Source organism: Symphalangus syndactylus, chromosome 3 (assembly GCF_028878055.3).
Source record: "Symphalangus syndactylus isolate Jambi chromosome 3, NHGRI_mSymSyn1-v2.1_pri, whole genome shotgun sequence".
Classification (NCBI taxonomy): domain Eukaryota; kingdom Metazoa; phylum Chordata; class Mammalia; order Primates; family Hylobatidae; genus Symphalangus; species Symphalangus syndactylus.
The window spans coordinates 66220182-66247342 of record NC_072425.2 but is presented as its reverse complement, the minus strand read 5'-3'; the positions used below and the strand labels follow the sequence as shown (position 1 = coordinate 66247342).

The 27161-nt window shown below is 38.9% G+C and overlaps 2 pseudogenes; one reads left to right on the top strand and one right to left on the bottom strand.

The window, feature by feature from the left end:
• Positions 1 to 24371, top strand: LOC129478333 (argininosuccinate synthase-like; annotated as a pseudogene).
• Positions 24372 to 24992: 621 nt separating this feature from the next.
• On the bottom strand, positions 24993 to 25466 carry LOC129478332 (large ribosomal subunit protein eL21-like; annotated as a pseudogene).
• Positions 25467 to 27161: the final 1695 nt, after the last annotated feature.

Below are 27161 nucleotides of genomic sequence, written 5' to 3'. Positions count from 1 at the left end.
CCACGCAACAGGTCTAAAAGTGACTGTCTGGAAATGATGCATGCCACTTCTGCTTACACTTCACTGGCTGGAGCAAATCTCATGGATTGGCCTCGAATCAATGGTGCAGAAAAATATTGTCCTCTCTAAGATGTGAGTATTCAAGGATGATCATTAAGTTCACCATATGTGTTGTTGCTATCTGGAAATACGTAGCTCTTTATCAGGTATGTGTGCCTATCAGGACATGTCTGCTTCTCTATCAGGATATATGTGTCACTGCATAGGGACAAGAAGCTTCTGAGTCATTGGCTAGGACGGAGTTGCTGTCTAGTGTATTGACCTCCTGGATTCTCTCCAAGCCAGGCTTTCCAGCATTTCTCCTTCTCCTCATCCCATCACAGAACCAATCCATTGTGGAGTCTGGGCCTGCTATAGCTTGACCAGGTTTAGGTCAGGCTTGACAAAGAATAATTGTGTTCTGCTTCCTTTTCCTCTCCTATTAGCAGCTGGATCAGAGGCCTTCCTTTTTGGCTCATGAAGCTTCTTCCTGAAAAACTTTTTGATCGATTTATTGATTTTTCATCGTGGCCAGCCATTTCATAGTACACTGCCAGAGGATTTAATTTGTCTTGTGTTTCTTCCTGAAGTGACTTTTTTTCTTTAGCACTTTTTGGAAACCCCAGTTCATTCTGGGTTTTAGTCTGCCTGGCACTGTTGTCACAGATTCTTGCAATTTTTTTTTCATCTATCTCTCTGTAACTCAAATTTCCTCAGGCCTCTGAAGGCTGTGAGGATAAATAAGGTCGCATTTACCATAATAACTCAAATTTCTCTGACCCATCTTGCCCACGTGCTCCTGTAAGACCTCTTGACCTCCCCAAAGGTCTCTCCAGTCATTTCTGGGCATGTTAGGGGTGAGTTGAGAGCTGGGAATAGGGGTCCCCTCACATGCTTCTGTCTAGGCCCCCATCCCATGGATGTCTGCAGTTATTAGGCCCAAACTGGCACTTGGATTATTTAGGATTTCCTGATTGCAAGTCATAGAAACCAACCTGAGCTAACTTAACCAAGATTGAGAGTTTACAGTAAGGGTGCTTGGCTATCTCTCAGAATAGACTGAATATAACTGCCCCTCAAAAAAGTTCTACTAGATTAGAAAAAGGAAAAATCTTAGAGAACTTGCCCAGTCGGTTTCACCTGCATTTTCCTGAGTGTCTGCTCCATGAGATCACCTCTGATTTTTCTATTCCTGGGCCCACGTTGAGGAAATTGCCTAGTTCTCTCTGAATCCTAAAACCAATTTCCATCTGAGAGGATCCCATTCTTTAGGCTTTAGTAATGAGCCCAAGCCTAGATTTTAAGTAAATGTTAAGGATGAAGGTCACATAGTTTAAAAAAAAAAAAAAGCATACTGGAGTCTTACTCAGTGTATTTGGCAGAGTTGGCTGGAAATGGGGGAGAAAAGATTTTTCTTTTTTTTTATTATTATACTTTAGGTTTTAGGGTACATGTGCACAATGTGCAAGTTTGTTACATATGTATCCATGTGCCATGTTGATTTCCTGCACCCATTAACTCGTCATTTAGCATTAGGTATATCTCCTAATGCTGTCCCTCCCCCTCCCCCCACCCCACAACAGTCCCCGGAGTGTGATGTTCCCCTTCCTGTGTCCATGAGTTCTCATTGTTCAATTCCCACCTATGAGTGAGAACATGTGGTGTTTGGTTTTTTGTCCTTGCGATAGTGTACTGAGAATGATGTTTTCCAGTTTCATCCATGACCCTACAAAGGACATGAACTCATCATTTTTTATGGCTGCATAGTATTCCATGGTGTATATGTGCCACATTTTCTTAATCCAGTCTATCGTTGTTGGACATTTGGGTTGGTTCCAACTTTTTGCTATTGTGAATAGTGCCGCAATAAACATACGTGTGCATGTGTCTTTATAGCAGCATGATTTATAGTCCTTTGGGTATATACCCAGTAATGGGATGGCTGGGTCAAAAAACAAACAACCCCATCAAAAAGTGGGCAAAGGACATGAACAGACACTTCTCAAAAGAAGACATTTATGCAGCAAAAAAACACATGAAAAAATGCTCATCATCACTGGCCATCAGAGAAATGCAAATCAAAACCACAGTGAGATACCATCTCACACCAGTTAGAATGGCCATCATTAAAAATTCAGGAAACAACAGGTGCTGGAGAGGATGTGGAGAAATAGGAACACTTTTACACTGTTGGTGGGACTGTAAACTAGTTCAACCATTGTGGAAGTCAGTGTGGCGATTCCTCAGGGATCTAGAACTAGAAATACCATTTGACCCTTTTTTTCTATTCTAATATCAGTATTTCATGCTAAAATTTTCCTTTAACAGGGTTTTAACTGTATTGCATACATTTTGGTATGTTGCATCTGTTAATATTCAGTTCAGAATATTTGCTAATTTCCCTTGTGATTTCTTCTTTGAACCATAGGTTAGTAAAAGGGTGTTGTTTTATTTCCAGATAATTTTAAAGCTATCATTCTTTTATTGATTTTTAGTTTAGTGCTTTGTAGTCAGAGAATATGCATTGTATGATATCAATCTTTAAAAAAATTTTAAGCCTGTGTCATGGCCCAGGAAATGTTATTTCCTGGTGAATGTTCCATCTGATTTGAAAATAATACATATTCTCCCGTCATTGAGTAGAATAGTCTATGAATGTCAATTAGGTCAAGTTGTTAATAGTGTTCTCCTATAGCCTTTTTGATATTTTACTTGTTTTATTACTTAATTATGAAAATATCCAATAAAATTGTGGATTTGTTTATTTTTCTTTCAGGTCTGTCAGTTTCTCATTCACATCGTTTAAGGCTGTAACTGTAGGTGCATAGTCATTAATATTAGTAAGTATTTATGTTGATTTGATCCCTTTATCATTATAAAATGTTCCTTCCTATCGCCAGAATTATCTTTGTTCGAAATGTACTTTCATATTAATATAGCCACTGCAAATTTCTTTTCATTAGTGTTTATATGGTTTATCTTCTGCCAAATTTTTGCCTTTAATTTATTTGTATATTTATACTTAAAGTAGTTTTTATGTAGATATCTATTATTGGATATTACTTTTTTATGGAGTCTAAAATCTCTGATTTGCAACTGAAGTTTTAAAATCATTTACATTTTATTATATGATTGTACTGAAATCTACCATCTTGTTATTTGTATTCTTTTTGAATATGTTCCTTATTTCTTCCCTCTTTTCCAGCCTTCTCTTGGCAGCACATTTTTGTTTAGTATTTTTATGATTCCACTTTATTTCCACTATTGGATTATTAAACATAACATTTTGTTTTATGTTTTTAGGTTTGTTCTAGGGTTTACGATAAAATATTTATCTTGTCACATTTTACCTTCAAATATCATACAACTTCCTGAATATAGCAAGAGCCTCACAAATGGCAGTGAATTATCTCAGCTTTTGTTTTTCTGAAACATCCTTTATTTTGTTTTCATTTTGGAAAGATATTTTCACTGGTTATAGAATCTCAGTTGACAGTGTTATGCTTTGTTTTAAATATGTTGCTACAGTGTTTCCTGGCTTGCAAAACATATGAGGAAATATTTTGAGGTCATTCTTATCTTTGATCCTTGGTACATACAAAGTCTTTTTTATTCTAAAGCAGCTTTTTGGATTTTTTTTCTTTATCATTTGTTTTCAGCAATTTGATTCTGATGTGCCTCAGGGTAGTTTTCCTTATTCTGTTTGCTATCCATTGATGTTATTAAAATTATAGTTTTTAGTTTTCATAGTTTGGAAATATTTTGACTAAAGTTTCTTTCAATATTTTTTCTTCCTTTTCCATTCCTCTTCTTTTTGGAATCCAATTACATATATATATATATATATATGTTCATCTTTTTTATATTTTCCAGGGCTCATTGATGCTCTGTGCATTTTTTTCCTGGTACTTTTTTCTTCTCTGTACTCTCTGTGCTCCAAAAAACTTGCTTGCGTTCAAGTTCACTGATTTTCTTCTGCAATGTCTATAATCCATTAATTTTATCTAATATATTTTTCAATGTGATTTTTTATTTGATTTTATTTATAGTTGTTTTATTTATTTATTTTTTGAGACGGAGTTTCACTTTTGTTGCCCAGGCTAGAGTGTAATGGCATGATCTCCACTCACTGCAACATCTGCCTCCTGGGTTCAAGTGATTCTCCTGCCTCAGCCTCCTGAGTAACTGGATTACAGGTACGCTCCACCATGCCCAGCTGATTTTGTATTTTTAGTAGAGATGGGGTTTCTCCATGCTGGTCAGGCTAGTCTTGAACTCCAGACCTCAGATGATCCGCCCACCTCAGCCTCCCAAAGTGCTGGGATTACAGGTGTGAGCCACTGTGCCTGGCCTCATTTTTTTTTAGTATTATCAATTTATCTCCTAATCATGTTTGTATGTTACCTTTTTTAACATTGATCATTTATAATAGCTATTTTAATCTTCCACTCTGTTAAATATATTATCTCTACCATTTATGAGTCTATTTTTAGTAAATAATTTTTCTCCTGGTTACACATGTCCCATTTTTGGGCTTCCTTGTATGTCTAGTAATTTTGATTGGATGCTGGACATGGTAAATTTTATATTGTTAAGGCTGAATGTTGTATTCCTTTAAAAATGTTGAATATTTCCTTGCTGATAGATAGGTTATTGGCAGTTTGGCTTGAACTTTTTGAGGCTGTTTTAAGATCCACTCTTTCAGAGTGGGTCTGGAAGAGCCTTTTTCTGGAACTAATTTCTTTCATCCCATTTCTGAGGTGCATCTGAGTGGTACTAAATGTACTCAGGGGTGTCTCTCCAGTTTGGTTGTAAAAAACACTAAGAATTATGTGTGAGTCTCGGGATTGTTCATCTTACAGCACCCCAGTAATTGTTTCTTCCTCCAGAGTTGTTCTTTCCCAGCTCCATGGGCTCTCATCATATACTTCCACAGATAAATATTTTATCAAAATGTGAGGAAACATCTATGTGAATTTATAGAGTTTATTCTCTGCGTATATCTGTCCTCTTGGGTACTCTGTCCAACAAATTCTAGTTGCCTGAAATGTAATCTCTGTCTCCTTAATTTCTGAAGATTGTGAAACTCTTTCTGTGTCACAGTTCAAGACCTATCCCAGGAGAGAAAAAACCTAGACAGTGGTAGGGTTCACTTCTTTTATTTCTCTTTTTTCAGGAATTAAAATTCATTGCTACTTTTGTTTAATGTCTGAATATAGGTATTTCCTAAATTTCATTCATCTTTCTAGTTGTTTGTGGTGAAAGGTTAATTGCAGACTCTTAGTGCCTCATGGCTAGAAGAAAAAATGAGCAGGATATTCTAATAAGTAGTAAAAACTCCTAACCTAAGAAGTTTAGCTACTGCAATTATGTACTAATCTATGTCTAACCTTCCTAGAATTCAAGCATTATAAGGAACATAACTTCCGTACGTATTCTTTTTTTTTTTTTTGAGACGGAGTCTCGCTGTGTCGCCCAGGCTGGAGTGTGGTGGTGAGATCTTGGCTCAGTGCAAGCTCCGCCTCTTGGGTTCACGCCATTCTCCTGCCTCGGCCTCCCAAGTAGCTGGGACTACAGGCAGCAGCCATGTAGTCCATGCCTGCCTAATTTTTTGTATTTTTAGTAGAGACGGGGTTTCACCGTGTTAACCAGGGTGGTCTCGATCTCCTGACTTCGTGATCTGCCCGCCTTGGCCTCCCAAAGTGCTGGGATTACAGGCGTGAGCCACCACGCCTGGCCACGTATTCTTTTAAAGTATAAACTCACAATTGGCTTTCTATACCATCAAGTATATTTAAGAACTTTCTTTTGCATTAAAAACATTCCAGATTAGAGAGAAAAAAATTTATTTATAGAATCCCTTGTTCTCTGGGCATTTATCTTTTTTTCTGTATTTTTAAAACTACTTTCTTACAGTTTTAAGGGATATGCATGATTATTTCTCAGCTTTCCCATCCTTCATCCTGATACTCTTCACACTGATAGTACTCAGAATTCTATCATTCTACTTCACGATAATGTTTTCCTTGTTCTTAAGAATTAGGTCCAAGTTAGTCTTTGCCCTCACTTCTTCCACAGCCCACTTTGAAAGAAAGTGATTATCAGGGCAGGATTTACCAGTGCTCTGTTTTTAGAAGAATGGGACATTGAGCAGACATCTGTCTGCTCGCGAGAAGCTCCCCATCCTTTTTATATCTTGTCTCTAGTCCAATTTTGTAATCTGCACGAGGGAAGCATTTTTGAGGCAGTTTAATGAGGAACCATTTTGAGGCAGAGAATAAAATATATTCTCTTATAACATTTACCCTATTTGTCTCTTTATTTAATTTCATCCAAATGGCTTCCGAATTCATTTTACTGATATTTACTGATGGAATAGACATATGTAAATAGCTTTAGTATGGAATAAATCTCTTTCTAGATAGCAATGTGTCATCCTTGAAGACATAGTTGAATAATGATTATCTGTTATTTTCCTCAGAACCCTTGCCCTTTATTATATTACGTGGCAAGAGTAAGGCAGCAAAATACAGGCAACAATGCCAACAGCCATCACCCCCTTGATTAGGAGGAAAAGTCTCAGGCTTTAGGAAAGATGGTTTGTTAATGTAAATGGAGGAAAACAGGAGTGGAAGCAGTTGTTTTCCAGCATCTGGTAAATATAAACAGGGCCCATGCTTCTATTATTGATTAGAATTTTGTGAGTCTTAATGATTTGAAAGCTGCATTAGATTTTCCATGACCATAATTTTATATCAGACACATATTGACTCCTTCTGGGAATGTATACAAAATTTATAGAAAAGGAATGTGTACGTCTGTATTAAAAAGTATCTGGTTGTGTGTGTCCTATATATCAAATGTGAAAGGACCAAATGCTGACAGGCGGATTGGAAGATTGGGGTACAGAAAGTAGTCAGAGCAGAAAACTAAAGTGGGTACAAAAGTATACAGTTTTCTTTTTAAAGCACCTAAGACCAGCAACCTTTACACCTCTTGCCACACACACATAATCGATACTGATATTTAAGCATCCTAGGTGTTAATTTGGATATTTTAAAAACCAAACAGGGCCTTTAGTCTGTCTTTCAATTTTTTTTGCTCAAACTCAGAAATATGTTCAATGTATGGAAAGCTCTCCATGTGTTTGGGCAAAGTAGTGAAATTAGTAGGTTTCACCATTCCCATATAATTAAGGACAAGTTCATGAGTGATTTTAATTATTGAGTGTGAGGTTTTTTTCTTAGATAAGAGATCACTTTTTTCCCTAATGCTTAATGAACTGAAATTCATTTCTCCCTCTTCAAGGAACATGAACATTATTTCCATGATACTATATGACAGATGTGAGATTATTATTTGATATTCTGTAACTCAGTGGCTATATTCAAGTGATTTGGTAGCATTTCCCAGACCATTGTGCATATGTAAAACACACACACACACACACACACACACACACACACACACACACACACACACAGAGAGAGAGAGAGAGAGAGAGAGAGAGAGAACACAGTGGCTTATTAGAGACTAGACTAGCTATATACTTGAAATAAGAATGAATTTTATAAATATCATCCTAGTGTTCAAAAAGTATTGACATATTATCTTGGGAAATGCTTATGATAAATGATACATTTTAAAAGCAGGACACTAAATTGTATTCCTCAATATGATTAAAACTGTGTAAACCAAACTCAAAAGCATATGGAATATTAGATGAGACTTCTAGTTAAATATTATAAACTGAATGCAAGCATTTTCCTGTGCTGCCTCCTGAACCCAGAGCAAAATAACAATAAAATAGTTGTTTAAAAACAAACAAACAATAAACCAAGAAGTCAAAGAAAATGTGGTTAGAGATGCTAGAAGATGAGAGGCTTCATTTAAATTTTAGATTCTGGAAAGCAGATAGACAAGAGTAACTGAATTGAAAAACCAGAGAAAGCTGAGGAAATAAGGGAGAAATAAGAAGGAGGCCAGTTCATGCCTCCACACTCTATAAAGACTGAGGAATTGATAAAGCTGATCATCTTTGATGGCAGAGGTTCAGAATTGCTTAAAAGTCTATTTTAAAAGCATTTAGACCGTTTATGTATCCTTGCTACCTTCACAGTCAGGAGACAATCCCTAGTAAAAGACAAGATTTATTGAGAAGAAAGTTAAACTAGAGGAAGTCAAGGTATTCAGATAATTTATTGAATGGGTCATAGTAGAAAAAGAGAGCTGTTAAGTGACTGAAAGATCACTCCTGTTCTATTTTCTTCTACTTATCTCCAAGAACACAGCTTGTCAGATCATATACTTTTTTAAGACTGAAGGCTGAATTCCTCTCTATTCTGGCTTATGAAAAAAGGCCTAAGATATTGACAAGTGGAGATTCCCTCACAGAACAGCCAGGCTGTCTTCTAGCAAAGCCCATCACCCACTTTCACAAAGAGTTTCCAGTCAGCTTTTGAGACCTTCACATATTGACATGTTTGGAAAGCCAAGAATCACCAGCCATTTGACAACAACCACTGCAATTAAGCATAGAGACCAGATCAAATGGGAATAAAAAGAAACACCAAAAGTAGTCAGTACCAAAACCAGAAGACTCCAAATCATTAACATCCTCAGAGATATGAGAAAAGTTATTACATTCAAAAGTGGGTCAGGTTGCTGTACTCAATTTAAAGATATAATAGCTGATATGTAAAAGTCAATAGAATGGCTGCAGAATAGGTGAGGATATCTTCTGGAAATTAGAACAGAAAGACAATGAGATGGAAAGGAAAAGAAAAGATAAGAAAATTAGAAGATCAGACAGGAAGATCAGACATTTACATCTAACAGAAATTCTAGAAAGAGAGAACAGAGAAAGTAAAGAGGAGAAAATTATTAAGGAATTATCCAAATAATTTCCAGAACTGAAGGATAGAAATTCAGAGTGAAAGGGCAACTGGGTGCCCAGCATAATAGATGAAAAATGTGTTCCACAACAAAAGATATCATCACAAAGTTTTAGATTATCAGGGGTAGAACTACAATTCTAAAAGCTTTCAGAGAGAAAAATCAGGTCCATACATACAAATGGGAATTAGAAGGCAGCTAGAAAACAATAAAACTATGGCTTCAAAATTCTAAGGGAAAGTGACTTTTCAACCTAGAATTTTATACCCATCCCAAATATCAATTGAAAGGAGACCAGAGAGTAGATTGGAGGTGGAGGACAAAGGGCTTCAGGAAGGGTGACTCCAAAAAACAACAAAATAAGGAAAAGAAAAGAGTAAAGGAAAAGAAGTGGATAGATTTTCCTGATGTAATTAATTAAATTCAGATTTTGCCTCTTTCATATAATTTGAGAATAAATTTTTAATAACATAGAACATGAAGCAAGCAGAAAATCAAGGAAAATATTTACACTGTGTAATACAAAAAGTTGTACAATAAAGAAAATGTAATCAAAGTTAATTTCATGGCTTAGTTGTGAATATTATTTGCACAGTCATAATAATATACTTATGGAATGAGTTGTGATATAATTCTGTTGGGATAATTGAGGGAGGAGAAGTGCACCTTTGGGAGGCAAGGGGCAGGGAAGAAACAAAGGTGTGAACTTTCGTCTTCCGTAGGAGAAAGTCAACAGATAATATCTAACCTTTTTTTTTTTAAATAGAAGACAAAAATTTAAATTTAGAATTGCCCCTGGGGAACAAAAATTGGGAAGTAGAGGTGTGGGGAGTAGATGGCTGTTTTTATAAACATTATAGATGTTTTATTTTATTAAAAAAGTAAAGTCTTTTATAAAAAATAAAAATAAAATTCTGGATAAATTCAGTGTCTTCATATCATGTAAGAAATGGATGATTATTTTTCTTTCTAATTACAAAGTTTCTATAATTTACATGAATACATTTTTAAGAGGAAAAATAACATACTTCAACCTTTTAAACAACTGTACTTATCTGGGCAAAAAGTATATCTTTAAACTGTTCACTAAACTAATTTAAAGTATTAATAATGGGACATATCACATGCTAATGAATATAAGAACATAATATATATAAGGTGACAACTCCTATTTTTAAACCATTGAAACAACATAAATATGGAAATGAACTATTCACAATTAGCCAAGCACAGTGCTTTTACATCTTTTTTTTTTTAATTATTATACTTTAAGTTCTAGGGTAAAAGTGCACAAGGTGCAGGTTTGATACATAGGTATACACGTGCCATGTTGGTTTGCTGCACCCATCAACTCGTCATTTACATTAGGTGTTTCTCCTAATGTTATCCCTCCCCCAGCTCCCCACCACATGACAGGTCCCAGTGTGTGATGTTCCCCGCCCTGTGTCCAAGTGTTCTCATTGTTCAATTCCCACCTATGAGTGAGACCATGCGGTGTTTGGTTTTCTGTCTTTGTGATAGTTTGCTGAGAATGATGGTTTCCAGCTTCATTCATGTCCCTGCAAAGGACACAAACTCATCTTTTTTATGGCTGCATAGTACTCCAGTGCTTTTACATCTTAGCTTGGACCTATACAAAAACTTTCAAAAGCTCATTCAACTTTGAAAACACCATTAAGGGTTGTGAGGGCAATCTGGCTGTGACATCTGTCACCTCATTGATTGGCAGGGTTGATTCAGCTGATCTGGCTAGCTAGGTGGGTGTCCCCTTTCTACCTCACTGCTCCAGGTGCATCCCAACCAAAGCCCTGGGATTGATCAGATCCTTCCTCCATAGAAGAGGACTGTTCTGTCAAGGGTGTCCAAGTAGCTGTACTTCCTTGCTAGAACCTCCAAACAAGCTCTTAAAACATCATTAAGGTTAAGAATATTTATTTATTTATGAGATGGAGTCTCACTCTGTCACCCAGTCTGGAGTGCAGCGGCGTGATCTTGGCTCACTGCAACCTCTGATTCCTGGGTTCAAGTGATTCTCCTGCCTCAGCCTCCCAAGTAGCGGGGATTACAGGTGTGTGCCACGATGCCCAGTTGATTTTTTGTTTGTTAGTATTTTTAGTAGAGACAAGGTTTCACCATGTTGGCCAGGCTGGTCTCGAACTCCTGACCTCAAGTGATCTGCCCACTTCAGCCTCCCAAAGTGGTGAGATTACAGGCATGAGCCACCATGCCCAGCCTGGATTAAGAAAATTTAAAGGGAGCCGGGCGCAGTGGCTCACGCCTGTAATCCCAGCACTTTGGGAGGCCGAGGCAGGCGGATCACGAGGTCAGGAGATCGAGACCATCTTGGCTAACACGGTGAAACTCCGTCTCTACTAAAAACATAAAAAAAAAAAAAAAAAAAAGAAAGAAAATTTAAAGGGAAAATAATCAAAGCCTAACCAGCTTTGGGATCATTCGTATTTACCTCCACTATCTTTTATCAATGCATAAACTCACAGTTTTACTTAGTCATATTCCGTGTATACCTGTGTAATTTTTTTTTTTTTCCTAGAAGAGGTCTTGCTAGTTGTAGAATTGGTATGAGGTGTAAAGTCCCAGGAAGGGAAAGTGGCAAAAATGCTGTAGTTCCCTGAGACTTCCATTTCCTCATCTATAAAATAAATCCAGTAGCTCCCTTAAAGGAGTAATTGAAATAATATATTTAAATCACCTACTACAGTGCCTCACTTAGAGTAAGCATGTAGTAGGTATTTTTCCTTCCCTTACCACACTTTCATATTTTTTTAAAGCATTGAGAATCATCCTTTGCATATGATAGTGAGCAGATAACTGTGATATAAAAATGTCATACTGTTGAAGGATGTTATTAATCTGATCTTTAGTTTTCTTTTACTCAGGCTAAGAAATTTCAGATGCTAATAAAAGATTTTATAAAGGACTTAATATTTGTGGATATATTTATCTCTGGATTCTCTCCTCCAAGTTCTCTGCTCTTTGTGCTCACGATGACCCTTAGTGGGAAGAGACCGCTTTTTATCACAGATGGAAGATGCCAGATACTGTTTCCCAACATCCCTTGCTGTCAGAGAATGGGCAAGTGACCCAATTCTGGCCAATGAGAACTGAGAGGAATGTGCTAGGAAAGCTTCTAGGAACGATTTTCTTCTTCAATAACGTAGAAGCCCTCCCCTTCTTCTTGGTTTTTTCCCTGACAGAAGCATGAGGCTTGGAACTACAACAGCTGTCTTGAGGCCATGAGGACAGGCCAAAAGAAAAGCAGAGAAGCTGAAGCTAGTGCTACTTACCTGCACATTCTGGTTATGTGAGAATAAACCTCTATGATTTAAGCCTTTTTTTTTTTTTTTTTTTTTTTTTTTTTTTTTTTATGTTTGAGAAGGAGTCTCGCTCTTTCGCCCAGGCCGGAGTGCAGTGGCGCTATCTTGGCTCACTGCAAGCTCCACCTCCTGGGTTGACGCCATTCTCCTGCCTCGGCCTCCCAAGTAGCTGGAACTACAGGCGCCCGCCACCACGCCCGGCTAATTTTTTGTATTTTTAGTAGAGACGGGGTTTCACCGTGTTAGCCAGGGTGGTCTCGATCTCCTGACCTCGTGATCCGCCCGCCTCGGCCTGCCAAAGTGCTGGGATTACAGGCGTGAGCCACTGCGCCCGGCCGATTTAAGCCATTTTAGTCAGAGGTTCTGTACCTTGAAGCCATAGAAACTTTTCACTATATCCATGATAAGCTTATAGTGTACAGCCTTGTAATGAACACAGCAATCTAATAATCAATGCTAATAAAATGGGCTGATTAATGCCCACTTTTCTATTTTGTTTTTATTTACTAGCTAATCAAGAAATTTTCTTTCTGGTTAAGCTAAATCATCATATTACCCATTCTCTACATTGAGTTGGGTGACAGCGATTGCCTTCCAAATTTGAGATACCTTTATTTGTCTGATTTAAAACAGAAACCTATTATTGTTCAAAAGAAAAGAAAAGAAAAAGAAAAAAGTCATACAATTCAGAAAGTTTTACAAACAAAAGAAGCAAAACTCCTTCTTAGAGAAAACAATAGTTAGCATTTTGCTGTGTTTCCTTCCAGAGTCTTTGTATCTGCATTGGCTTTAGTTATTGTTGCTACTTGCTTATGTTATGGCAGGATCAGATTACTCCAGAGAAAACACTGGTGTTGCCAGGTGGCTGTTGGAATCCTGAACTTCCTCTATTGACATAGTCAGAGGAGCCACAGCCTGTTGGCATACCTGGAAGCCCTACCCCAGTGATCTGACATGGAATCTGTCCAGCCCACTTTGGAGAAGTAATCAGGCTTATACTTGATGCACTGGTTTTTGTTTTTTTTCTTTCCTCACTCTTTTCAAATCTATTCTCAATACTCAAGGGAGCAGTGTTCACCAGGGATCTGGAAGTTCCCACAGAAAACGACATTTACTTATTTATTTATTGACAGAGTCTTGCTCTATTCCCTGGGCTGGAGTGCAGTGGCGTGATCTCGGCTCACTGCAACCTCTGCCTTCCAGGTTCAAGTGATTGTCCTGCCTCAGCCTCCTGAGTAGCTGGGATTACAGGCACCCACCACCACTCCTGGCTAATTTTTTGTATTTTTAGTAGAGACAGGGTTTTGTCATGTTGGCCAGGCTGGTGTCAAATTCCTGACCTCAGGTGATCTGCCCACCTCGGCCTCCCAAAGTGCTAGGATTACAGGCGTGAGCCACCGCACCCAGCCGATGTTGAACATTTTATAGAGCTCTTTAAAAGATAAATATTACAGGACTTGCTAATATATTTGTATCCAAATATATATATCCAAATATTGGTGTCTACAAGCACGTAGATGGTATATGAGGAGACACTAGGCTATGTCCCAGTAACAAATGACTCCTGGCATGGACTGAATTGTGGTCCCCCATCCAGCATCCAAATTCACAAGTAGAAGTCCTAACTTCCAGCTTCCTAGGATCATAGTGGAAAAGTGTGGGAAGATGGAGCTCAGTGGGAATCAGATCAAAAACATAAAGTGCAAAGAAATATGGGGAAAAGTGCTTAAGGGATCCCGTCACATTGGACTGAGAAGTCCTGCGATGAAGATTTTATGAGACATATTTGTCTACATAATAGCCCCCTCCCCCTTTTTTCTATTAACACCAAACACAGTTCCAAAGAATGTACTTTGGGAAACATTCCTGTTGACAAAGTAAAGACTGTCCATTAAAGAAAGTCCACAGTAATATCTTCCATCTGTACTTAAAACCACAGAATTTTGAGGACTGCTTGAGAGCAAGTAAATAATCTGGTGTAGGGGTTTTCAAACTTTATTTCATACCAAATGTTACATAGAACACTAATATAAAAAACAAAAGTCCAGACACGGTGGCTCACGTCTGTAATCCCAGCACTTTGGGAGGCCAAGCGGGGGGTGGATCGCATGAGGTCAGGAGTTTGAGACCAGGCTGGCCAACATTGTGAAACCCCGTTTCTACTAAAAATCCAAAAACTAGCCGGGTGTTGTGGTGGGCGACTGTAATCCCAGCTACTCGGGAGGCTGAGGCAGAAGAATCACTTGAACTCAGGAGGTGGAGGTTGCAGTGAGCCGAGATCGAGCCACTGTACTTCAGCCTGGATGACAGAATGAGACTCTGTCCCAAACAAAACAAAAAAACAAAGACAGGCAGAGCTGTTCTGGTTTCACCAGGCCTGAGATTAGTGCCCCATCTTCATTAGTACTTCTAACGTACTAATGTACATCTCCCACAGTCACCCCCGAGAAGCCTACGAATTAGAGAAACATTACCTAAAAAACCACCATCTAAGACAAGCTCCTTTTTCCTGGATGGGAAAATGACAGCTTAGGGAGTTAGACAACTAATGGCACAGCTGGGTCTACAGTACAGGTCTCCAGCCCCAGCAAGCAGAGCGTATTTTCTATTGTATTATGCGGCCCGTGTCCTTGTCCTTCCCTGGTTTGTGTATCTCCCTGTGATTGCTGTGTTTCTCTGTTGATTCCTAATATCACAGCATCAGTGAACATAATGAATTCTGTTCTTCTCAAGAATCTCCCTGGGAGTAAGTGTTGCCCAGAGAAGCATTTAGCCATTACTGGTGCACTAAATAATAGTATCCTAAATGGCATGAACAAGTTAATGTTTCTACCCAAGTGTCAAACATACTGAAAGAAAGTGATTTGGCTACATGGCAGATTCTGCCTCATAGATTAATAGCCTTTTTAAAAAGCTGGTTTATTGCAACTTCAGAATAACATAAAAATGATTTTGAGAACAAAATTCTCAGCAGATTCAACTTTTGAAGATTTGGATATGAACGGGCACAGACAGCACATTTTTGCCCACTGACTCTGCTGAAAGGTTTTAGAAGCACTTATACAAATATCAAAGAAGCACTAACAACATCCAAGCCTGTGCATGTCGCTTGGCTAAGGCCTCATCTGTTTTATCAATGTGCCCTTGGGAATGGTATTACCATAAAAGCCAAAACTTGTATATTAGGTTTTATAAATAATGAAAAACAAGTAAATGGGATAGCAATGCCAATAGCCAAAAAGTGCATTGCTCACAGCTGCTTGAAAGCTCTCATACTGTAATGCAGGAATTGCCTTAGTAAATGGTCCCACTTAATATCAACCAATGTTTTTCTTTTACACACATTTACAGAGGTTTGTTTTGCTTGCTTACAAGAAGGAGGGTCATCTGATTTTATAAAAATAATATCATTCTATGCTTGTTATGTTGTACTAGGCTTTTTTCATTTAAAAAGATCAGAAACAGATCTCTAAATATGAAGCTACCTCATTCTGTTAATAACTGCATAATATCTTGTAGCACGAATCTTTGCCAATTTATGCAATGATTTCTCTATTTATAGTGAGGTTGTTTTCTTGTTATGTGACAGCATTGGATATTTGCAGTCCTTACAATCTTTGTTATGAGGAAAAATACCTTGGTGCTTTAATTGGTATTTCCTGATCAACAGCAAGACCAAGCTAACTTCTTCTGTTCCTTGGCCATTTAGAATTTTCTTGTCTCTAAATTGATTGTGCAAATATTTGTCTATATTTCTATTTAGGCAATTTAATTTTTGTCAATGGGTAAAAATAGTTTGCATATTAGAGATTAGCCACAAGTCTATCTTGTCTTTTAAATTTGTTTATATTTTCCTCCATCATCAAGCAGTTTTGAAGTTCAATGTTGTCAAAATTTTCAATCTTTTCTCTTTTGTTTCTGTATTTTATTTAGAAATCTCTTCTGATCCAGAGACCATAAAGATTTTTTTCTAAAAGTTTTTGAAATTTTGTTTTATCACGTTTCATATCTTTGATCCCTCTGGCATTTATATTTTTAGATGGTATGAGGTAGGGATCTGGCATTATTTTGTTACATGAGAAAACCAATTTTCCTTTCATCTTAATTATTTTCCATCTTTAAAGGGTTTTCCTCAAATGCATCTTCTTAGCTGGGTTGCAGGCATATCTATATTATAGTTCACAGGAAGAAGAAAAGGAAATTACCAAGGTAAAAGATTTTATTTTAACTAAGTAAAGCCAATGTTGCACACACCACTTCCATTCACATTACAATGGCCAGAACTTAATGACAAGACCATAGAAAACAATAAAATATGGTAGGAAAATAACCGTTAGCTAAGCAGCCATGTGCCAAGGAAAAGGTAAGATTGGATTTCAGTAAACAGCCAGAAGTCTCCACCAATATTCATTCCTCCCATCTTTAATAATAGAAGCAAGTTTTATTTAAGAGAGCAATACCTTTAACTGAAATTTTAAAAAGCTCTGTTGCTGCTTGCTATGGTCATGTAATGTAGACTATATACAGACATTGACAGGAGAGATTTCTGGGACAGATGCTTCAAATATAGGTAGATGTCTTGGTATACCATTTTGTCCCTCCCACTCCATTTCTTCCAGTTACCAGGCATGTGTACATTATTGCTGGTGTTCCAGCAAGTATCTTGGGAACATGAGAATATTGAGAATGAAAATTAAGCACTCAGGAACTATAACACATAAAATGATAACTGTTGTAAAACAAAACAGTTTCATGAACTTGAGGTGGGCAAAAACTACAATTTATAAATGAAAATATTGATGATTGGACCATATTAAACTTAAGAACTTGTGTTCATCCAAAGACACTGTTAAGAGTAAAAAGCAACTAATATACCAAATATGCAAGAAACTCAATTCAATACTCAATAGCAAGAAAACAAATAACCCAGTAAAAAAATGGGCAAAAGACCTGAATAGACATTTCTGAAAGGAAGACATACAAATACCCAACAAATATATGAAAACATGCTCAACTTCATTAATCACTAGAGAAATGCAATTTAAATCCATAATGAGGTATAACCTCACACCTGTTAGAATGAACAGCTATCATAAAAAAGATGAAAGATAATAAGTGTTAGCAAGGATGTGGAGAAAAGGGAACCCTGGCACTGCTGGTGAGAATTAAATTAGTGCAGCCATTTTGGAAAACAGCATGAGTGTTCTTAAAAAACTAGCAATAGAATTACCATGTGATCCAGCAATCCCACTTCTGGGTATATATATATATAGTCAAAGGAACTGAAATTAGAATGTCAAAGAGATATCTACAGTTCCATGTTCTCTGCAGCATTATTCACAATAGCCAAGATGTGGAAGCAATCTAAATACCCATCAATAGATGAATATATAAAGATAATATGATATATACACATAATGGAACACTATTCAGCCTTAAAAAGAAATTTTGTCATTTGCAAGCACATACGAACCTAGAGGAAATTATGATAAGTGAAATAATCCAGATACAGAAAGACACATACTTGGTCTTATTTTCATGGGAAATCTAAAAAAGTCAAATTCATAGAAGCAGAGAGTAGAATGGTGGTCACCAGAGACTGGGGTGAAGATGGGGAAAGGGGAGAGGTTGGTTAAAGAGTGCAAAGTTTCAGTTACACTGGAGGAATAAATTTTAGTGATCTCTTATGCAGCATGGTGACTAGAGTTAATAATAATGTGTCATATATTTCGAAATTGCTAGAAGAGTAGATTTTAAATGTTCTCACCACACAAAAAAAATAGTAAGCTGGTGAGGTGACAGATGTGTTAATTAGCCTGATTTAATCATATCACATTATATTCACATGTAAACATCATATTATACCCCACTATATCTATCCATCTATCTATATCTATATCTATCTATCTATCATCATTACTATTTGTCAAGTAAAAAAAAATAAATAAATAAGTAAAATGTTTTTAAAAAGAGTAAAAAATAAACTGTTTTCTCTGCTTACATGTTGGTGATGGCCATGATGCCTGCGCTGAAGGTTGTGGGTTTACCGGAATGAGGGCAAGGAACACGTGGCCCATCCAGGGCGGAAAACTGCTTAAAGGTGTTCCTAAACCACAAACAATAGCATGAGTGAATTGTGCCTTAAGGACGTGTTCCTGCTGCAGATAACTAGCCAGATCTATCCCTTTATTTCGGCCCATCCCTTTGCTTCCCCCATAAGGAATACTTTCAGTTAATCTATAATCTATAGAAACAATGCTTATCACTGGCTTACTGTCAATAAATATGTGGGTAAATCTCTGTTCAAGGCTCTCAGCTCTGAAGGCTGTGAGACCCCTGATTTTCCACTTCACATAGTATTTTTCTGTGTGTGTGTCTTTAATTCCTCTAGTGCCACTGCGTTAAGGTCTCTATGACCGAGCTGTTCTCGGCAATTTCTTCAAACTTTATTGATTTTTGTCCTAGATATGGTTCAAACCTTCCTACTTCTTCACATGAGTAGAAATTTTGTATTGTATGCTGGATTTTAGCTGCTATTTTCTTGAGTATCTGGATTTTGTTGATTCCTTAACAGGGTTTTGAGCTCTATTCTGAAAGGCAGGCAATTTACTTGAGAATTAGTTTAATCCTTCCAAGTCATCTTTATGTATTTTATCTTTTACTATGATGTAGCCAAAATACATATGATGTAGCCATATGTATTTTTATCCTGCCTAGGATTCATTATTTCCCTCTCATCTGGAAATAGATGTGTTTCATTAATTATTGAAAATTTCCCATTATTAAATAAGTAAGTATTGCCTCATTATTCTCTTTATTTTCTTCCTTTGGAGAACTTAGATGTGAGTTAGACCTTTTCCTTCTATCTGTCGGTTTACGACTGTCTTTCATATTTCTTTTATTTTAGGCTGCATTTTGTGTGAATTCTCAGATCTGTCCTCTGTTTACCTAGTTGTCACTTCAGTTGTGAGTAATCAGATGTTTAAGCTGCCCAACAAGTTTATAACTTCAACACTTCACATTTTTCATTTCTATAAGTATTATTTGGTCCTTTTCAAACATTGCCAGTTCTTTCCCCCACATCTTGGCCCCAATATCCTCTTTTTCCTGGTACAATTTATCAGTTGGTTTGATCTGGGCTGTAAGTAATAAAAGACCAAGTGCAAATTATTTAAACTATAAGAAGTTTACTCCACACAATAAAAATTTCAAAGATAGGGCAGCTCCAGAGTAGTTAAATTCAGTGGATCAATTATATCATCAAGGACTCAGGGTCTTTCCATCTTTCTGTTCTCCATCCTTAATATTTGGCTGTGCCTTGGGCCTTTCCCCTCATGGTTCACAAGATAGCTGCAGCAGCAGCTCCAAGCACCTCATCCTCACATAGATTGTCTAGTGGCGGAAAGAGGATATCACTTCAAATGTCCCTGTATATGAACCAAGAAGACTTTTCCATAAACTTCACAGACTTTTCCCTCATGTCTTGTTGACTACAATTGTGCCGCACACTGTTCTTAAGTTATAAGGAGATGGAATTACCATGACTGATTTACACCAATCACGATCTGTCTCCTCTGACTGGACAGGAACCCAACCTCCCCTGAAGCTCTAGCTGCTTTAAAATCTAAACAAAAGTATAATAACATCTGTGATAAGGCAGAAATTGGGAGAAATAGCTGTTTGGTAAACAATCAAGAGTATTTATTATAGCATTTATTCCTTTAGAAAAATCAAACTATATAAATATTAATAAATACTTCTTTTAAGTAATGGTTCAGATTATTTTATTACTTACATTCTTAGGGTCATAATCCTTCTACATTATCTTTTGACTGTCTCAGAGTTGATCACTTCCCCATGAGGCACGTAATTTTCTTATAACGAGCATAGCAATTGTTTTCCCTGGTGGGAATTTTATAAACACAGAGCCATAAAAGTGGTCTGTGTTTTTATTATGTTTGTTTAAATGTTTACTTCAGCTGAGGTTTCCCTAATCCAAAACCTGTTTTATTTATTTGTTTTTCTGAGATGGAGTTTTGTTCTTGTTGCCCAGGCTGGAGTGCAATGGCATGATCTCGGCTCACTGCAACCCCCACCTGCCGGGTTTAAGTGATTCTACTGCCTCGGCTTCCCGAGTAGCTGGGACTACAGGCATGCGCCACTATGTCTGGCTAATTTTGTATTTTTAGTAGAGGTGGGATTTCACCATGTTGGCCAGGCCAGTCTCAAACTCCTGACCTCAGGTGATCCACCCACTTCAGCCTCTCAAAGTGCTGGGATTACAGGTGTGATCTACCACGCCTGGCCTGAAACCTGTTTTTATACTAACATTTCAACGTGAGGAATGCCATACTGAATGTGTAATATACATTTTTATTCCATCCTATGCGTGGTCTAAATGTAGGGCTTTGATTTCTTACAGTAGACATGTTTAATTTCTACCTGGAGGCTCACAGGGTCAAGTGCTCTTTTGGTCACCCAGAACCAGGGACATAGTTTTTTTCTGTTCTCCTTGTCCAGAAGTGGCAGCCCTTCCAGAATCCTAGTTTTATCTAGAATTTATCCTTCTCAACAAGGCTGTTTTCTTGTTCAAATCTAGGGAAATCTGATCCCCATGGGAGTTGTGCTATGGTGGCCGTTCACATCATATTGTAGCTCCTCTAGGCTGGTGGGTGCTTGTAGCCTCTAGAAACTGTATTCCATCTGAGCTCTCTGGAGAATTTCCTCTTCGTTTTGTGCTGTTAAGTATTGACTTTTTTTTTAACCCATATTTTATCCAGCAGTTCAATGTGCTTGTGGTCGAGGGAGAGGGGTCCATATTAGTTCATTTACCATATTAACAAAATGTTTTTAAAACTTTTTTGAAAAACTTCATTTAATCCACTTAATAATTATTTTTTTCAGATGATAATTGGGGGTGTGGGTATTTAGAAAAGCTACTTAGAAAAGTTTTGTCTGTTGATTTTGTATTCTGTATATCTTGTGGAACAAATAAAAGTTCAATTTTTGGGGGTTTGGTTTTCTGTACATGCAGTCATATTGCCTGCAAATAATAATTTTGTCTCCTATTTTCCAATGTGTATACCTCATACTAGTTTTCTTTTCTGCTTTATTTCATTGTCTATGATTTTCTACGATGAGTAGTAGTGGTGTTAGCGATCAATACGTCTACCTTTACTAGAGGCTATTCTAAGGTGCTTTTTTTTTTTTTAATCGAGTTGTGATGGGTAGGAGATGCACTGCCCATCCCCTTTCAAGGAATGACTTGCTGCTATAATTCCTTCGGGGTTTTCCTCAACTGCAGGGAGCTGCCTCAGCCAAGAGTACGCCCTTCCTGCAGTGCTGAGCATCCAATTATTGATTGAGGCAGGTGTATAAAAGCCAGATTTTAGAGGTTCAGTGCAGGACACCGCTGATGAGCTCTCTCTCTCTTTCTGCCAAATCCTGCTTCCTTCTCCCTTCCACAGGGAGTGAATCCTAGTAAATATCTTGCACATTGAACGCTGTTTCAGCATCTGCTTTCAGATAACGCAGCCTGAAGTTTTCTTTTCCTCCAGGTTGTTTAGAGTTTATAAAACAAAAAAGAATCGCACTGAATTTTATCAAATGTTTACTAGGTATCTAGTGAGATAATCATAAATTTCACTTCTATTGGTAAAAAATGTAATGAATTATACTGTTAGATTTCCATTCTTAAATTCATGGTGGAAAATCTACTTATTTAATTAGAAGCATTTTTAAAAATATTCTGCTATACTTTAGTTGCTAGAAAGTTATTAAGAATTCTTGCCTCTCTTTTCATAAGTCATACTATTCTGTTAATTTCTGTTTGTTTATTTTGATTCTATTGTCTTTGTGAGCTTTGGTAGCAGCGTTATGCCAGCCTTGCAGGATAATTTGGGGGAACTTCATATTTTTAATAATGTTCTGAGAGAGCTTACAAACACAGGGGTTACCTGGTTCCTGAACATTTGTTTGCACTCAGCTATAAAACCATTTATGTCTGGGGCCTTTTATTAGAAAGAGGATGAAGTTTTGATTATCATGAAGGTTTTTTTTGTTTTTTGTTTTGTTTTGTTTTGTTTTTTTTTGAGACAGAGTTTCACTCTTGTTGCCCAGGCTGGAGTGCAGTGGCACGACCTCGGCTCACTGCAACCTCCCTATGCCCGGTTCAAGTGATTCTCCTGCCTCAGCCTCCAGAGTAGCTGGGACTACAGGCATGTGACACCATGCCTGGCTAACTTTTTGTATTTAGTAGAGACGTGGTTTCACCATGTTGGCCAAGCTGGTCTCGAACTCCTGACCTCAGGTGATCCACTCACCTTGCGCTCCGCAAGTGCTGGGATTACAGGCATGAGCCACCGCTCCTGGCCTATCTTGAAGTTTTATTTGTGGCCTTTCTTTTGTTTTCTTTGGTGATTAATATTTTTCTAGATAATCATCTGTTTCCTCTAAATTTTAGTATTTATTTTCATAAAGCTTAACATATTATTCTTTTCAATTTTTAAATGTTCTTGATTGTATTTATTTTCTATTTCCCTTCCTAATGAGTTTATGTGTGTGTCCCTTCTTCCTTTTTTTCTTGATCAATCTTAACAAAGTTTGTCTATTTAGTTTTATTATACTCATCAAAGAATAAGCATTTAGTTTTCTTTTAAGAACTATTAATTTCCACTGCTCTGTCACCTGCCACCACTGCCCAAGCCTGAGTGGTTCACTGCACCATGAAGACAGATTCCAGATGCCGGCAACTGGTGCCTCCAATCCCAGACAGTATGTCCAGCAAAGCCTCCATGGTTCTGGCCTACAGTGGGGCCTGGACACTTCCTGCATCCTAGTGTGGCTGAAGGAACAAGGCTATGATATAATTGCCTACCTAGCCAACATTGGCCAGAAGGAAGACTTCGAGGAAGCCAGGAAGAAGGCACTGAAGCTTGGGGCCAAAAAGGTGTTCATTGAGGATGCCAGCAGGGAGTTTGTGCAGGAGTTCATCTGGCTGGCCATCCAGTCCAGGGCACTGTATGAGGACCACTGCCTCCTGGGCACCTCTCTTGCCAGGCCCTGCATTGCCTGCAAACAAATGGAAATTGCCCAGCAGGAGGGGGCCAAGTATGTGTCCCATGGTGCCACAGGAAAGGGGACCGATCAGTTCTGATTTGAACTCAACTGCTACTCACTGGCCCCCCCAGATAAAGGTCATTGCTCCCTGGAGGATGCCGAGTTCTGCAACTGGTTCAAGGCCTTCAATGACCTGATGGAAGAATACACAAAAGCAACACGGGATTCTCATCCTGGTCACTTCCAAGAACCCGTGAAGCATGGAACAGAACCTCATGCACATCAGCTGTGAGGCTGGAATCCTGGAGAACCCCAAGAACTAAGCGCCTCCAGGTCTCTACACAAAGACCCAGGACCTGGCCAAAGCCCCCAACACCCCTGGCATTCTCGAGATTTAGTTCAAAAAAGGGTTCCCTGTGAAGGTGATCAACGTCAAGGATGGCACCATCCACCAGACCTCCTTGGTACCTTGGTACCTCCTCTTCATGTACCTAAACGAAGTCACAGGCAAGCAGGGTGTGACCATACTGACGTCGTGGAGAACCGCTTCATTGGAATGAAGTCCCAAGGTATCTAGGAGACCCCAGCAGGCACCATCCTTTACCATGCTCATTTAGACATCGAGGCCTTCACCATGGACCTGGAAGTGCTCAAAATAAAACAAGGCCTGGGCTTGGAATTTGCTGAGCTGGTGTATGCTGGTTTCTGGCACAGCCCAGAGTGTGAGTTTGTCCGCCACTGCGTCGCCAAGTTCCAGGAGTGAGTAGAAGGGAAAGTGCAGGTGTCCGTCCTCAAGGGCCAAGTGTACATCCTCAGCCGGGAGTACACACTGTCTCTCTACAACGAGGAGCTGATGAACATGAAAGTGCAGGGTGATTATGAGCCAATTGATGCCATCAGGTTCATCAACATCAATTCCGTCAGGCTGAGGGAATATCATCGTCTCCAGAGCAAGGTCACTGCCAAATAGACCCCTGTACAATGAGGAGCTGGGGCCTCCTCAATTTTCAGATCCCTCAAGTACAGGTGCTAATTGTTGTGATAATTTGTAACTGTGACTTGCTCTCCCCGGCTGGCAGCATAGTGGGGCTGCCAGTCTCCAGTTTTGTTCCCTGGTCCCCCTGAAACCTGCAAACATCATCATTGAAGGGAAGGGTCGGGGGGCAGATGCAGTGGGGAGCTATAAAATTACAATTAAAAGGAAAAAAGAACTATTAATTTCCTTTTATTGATTTCTTCTCATATCTTTATTGATCACTTCCTTTCTTTGCCTTGTTTTGCTTTTTTTTAATCATTACTATTTATTAATAAATGTGTTTCTCTCTGTATCTTTGGCCGTATACTATTGATAACACATGGGCTTCTGATAATCATTTATTTACAATTAGCTGGTAATTGAGCTTTTTAAAATCTGCAACCCACGATTTGCTTAGAAAACTATTTTTAAATTCCGGTTGTATGTCTGACTTAAACATACACATATAAATACCTTTTAATATTGATTTTTAAGTTATGTTTGATTATTGTCAAATAATGTAACTTTGTATATTTCCCTAGAATTTATGGAGTTTTTTAAATAGCCCAATGTTTGGTCCAGAGTTGTATATTTTTCAAGGCTATTCAAAAAACAGCCCAGAGGTCTTTTTTTTTTTTTTTTAACACCTATTATGCCATGAATTCATAGGGAATAGGTTCCAGCAGCTCATAGCTCCTTCCCATTGGTTCTCACAAAGTGTGCTTCTCTGGGTGGAGCAGGCTGGCACTTCAGTTGAACCCAGGTACCTTCTCTTTGGCTTCTTTCTTTTTCTGATCATTTTCCTTCACGCGTTTCGGGAAGCTCTTTCAGCTCTTAGAGTGCTTAATGTGCTCAATATGCACATTAATTTTCTTGGCAAGAATCTTGCCCTTAGCTTGTTTGTTTACAACAATGCCAACAGCATGCTGGGGAACATTGTAGACTCTTCCAGTTTAGCCATGGTGACACTTGTGGGGCATTCCTTTTGGAACAGTACCCATTCCCTTGATGTCTACGATATCACCTTTCTTGTAGGTTCACATATACGTGGCCAAAGAAACAACTCCATGTTTTCTAAACGGCCTAGAGAACATACATCGGGTGCCTCTCCTCTTTCCCTTTGTATTTGTTGTCAGGCCTCTGAGCCCAAGCTAAGCCATCATATCCCCTGTGACCTGCACATACACATCCAGATGGCTGGTTCCTGCCTTAACTGATGACACTCCACCACAAAAGAAATGAAAATGGTCTGTTCCTGCCTTAACTGATGACATTATCTTGTGAAATTCCTTCTCCTGGCTCATCCTGGCTCAAAAGCTCCCCAACTGAGCACCTTGTGACCCCCACTCCTGCCTGCCAGAGAACAACCCCCTTTGACTGTAATTTTCCTTTACCTACCCAAATTTTATAAAACGGCCCCACCCCTATCTCCCTTCGCTGACTCTCTTTTCGGACTCAGCCCGCCTGCCCCCAGGTGATTAAAAAGCTTTATTGCTCACACAAAGGCTGTTTAGTGGTCTCTTCACACAGACACACATGAAATTTGGTGCCGTGACTCAGATCGGGGGACCTCCCTTGGGAGATCAATCCCCTGTCCTCCTGCTTTTTGCTCCATGAGAAAGATCCACCTACAACCTCAGGTCCTCAGACCAACCAGCCGAAGAAACATCTCACCAATTTCAAATCCAGTAAGCGGCCCCTTTTTACTCTCTTCTCCAACCTCCATCACTATCCCTCAACCTCTTTCTCCTTTCAATCTTGGCACCACACTTCTATCTCTCCCTTCTCTTAACTTCAATTCCTTTCATTTTCTGGTAGAGACAAAGGAGACACGTTTTATCTGTGGACCCAAAACCCTGGCTCCAGTCACAGACTGGGAAGGCAGCCTTGCCTTGGTGTTTAATCATTGCAGGGACGCCTCTCTGATTATTCACCCAGGTTTCAGAGGTGTCAGACCATGCAGAGATGCCTGCCTTTGTCCTTCACCCTTAACGGCAAGTCCTGCTTTTCTGGGGGAGGGGCAAGAACCCCACAACCCCTTCTCCTTCACCCTAAGCAGCAAGTCCTGCTTTTCTGGGGCAGGGGCAGGAACCCCAACCTCTTATCTGTGTGCCCCAATCCCTTATTTCCATGCCCCGACCTCTTATCTCTGTACCCCATCCCTTATTTCTGTGACTTGACCCCTTATCTCTGTGCCCTGATCCCTTATTTCCACACCCTGACCCCTTATCTCTGTGACCCCATCCCTTATTTCCATGCCCTGACCCCTTATCTCTGCACCCCGATCCCTTATTTCCACACCCCGACCTCTTATCTCTGTGCCCCAACCCCTTATTTCCATGCCCCAACCCCTTCTCTGCTTTTCTGGAGGGCAAGAACCCCCCACCCCTTCTCCGTGTCTCTACTCTCTTTTCTCTGGACTTGCCTCCTTCACTATGGGCAAGCTTCCACCTTCCATTCCTCCTTCTTCTCCCTTAGCCTGTGTTCTTAAGAACTTAAAACCTCTTCAACTCTCACCTGACCTAAAATGTAAGCGTCTTATTTTCTTCTGCAACACAGCTTGGCCCCAATACAAACTTGACAATGGCTCTAAATGGCCAGAAAGTGGCACTTTCGATTTCTCCATCCTACAAGACCTAAATAATTTTTGTCAAAAAATGGGCAAATGGTCTGAGGTGCCTTACATCCAGGCATTTTTCACACTTTGTTCCTTCCCTAGTCTCTGTTCCCAATGCGATTCCTCCCAAATCCTCCTCCTTTCCCTCCCACCTGTCCCCGCAGTCCCAACCCCAAGTGTCGATGAGTCTTTCTAATCTTCC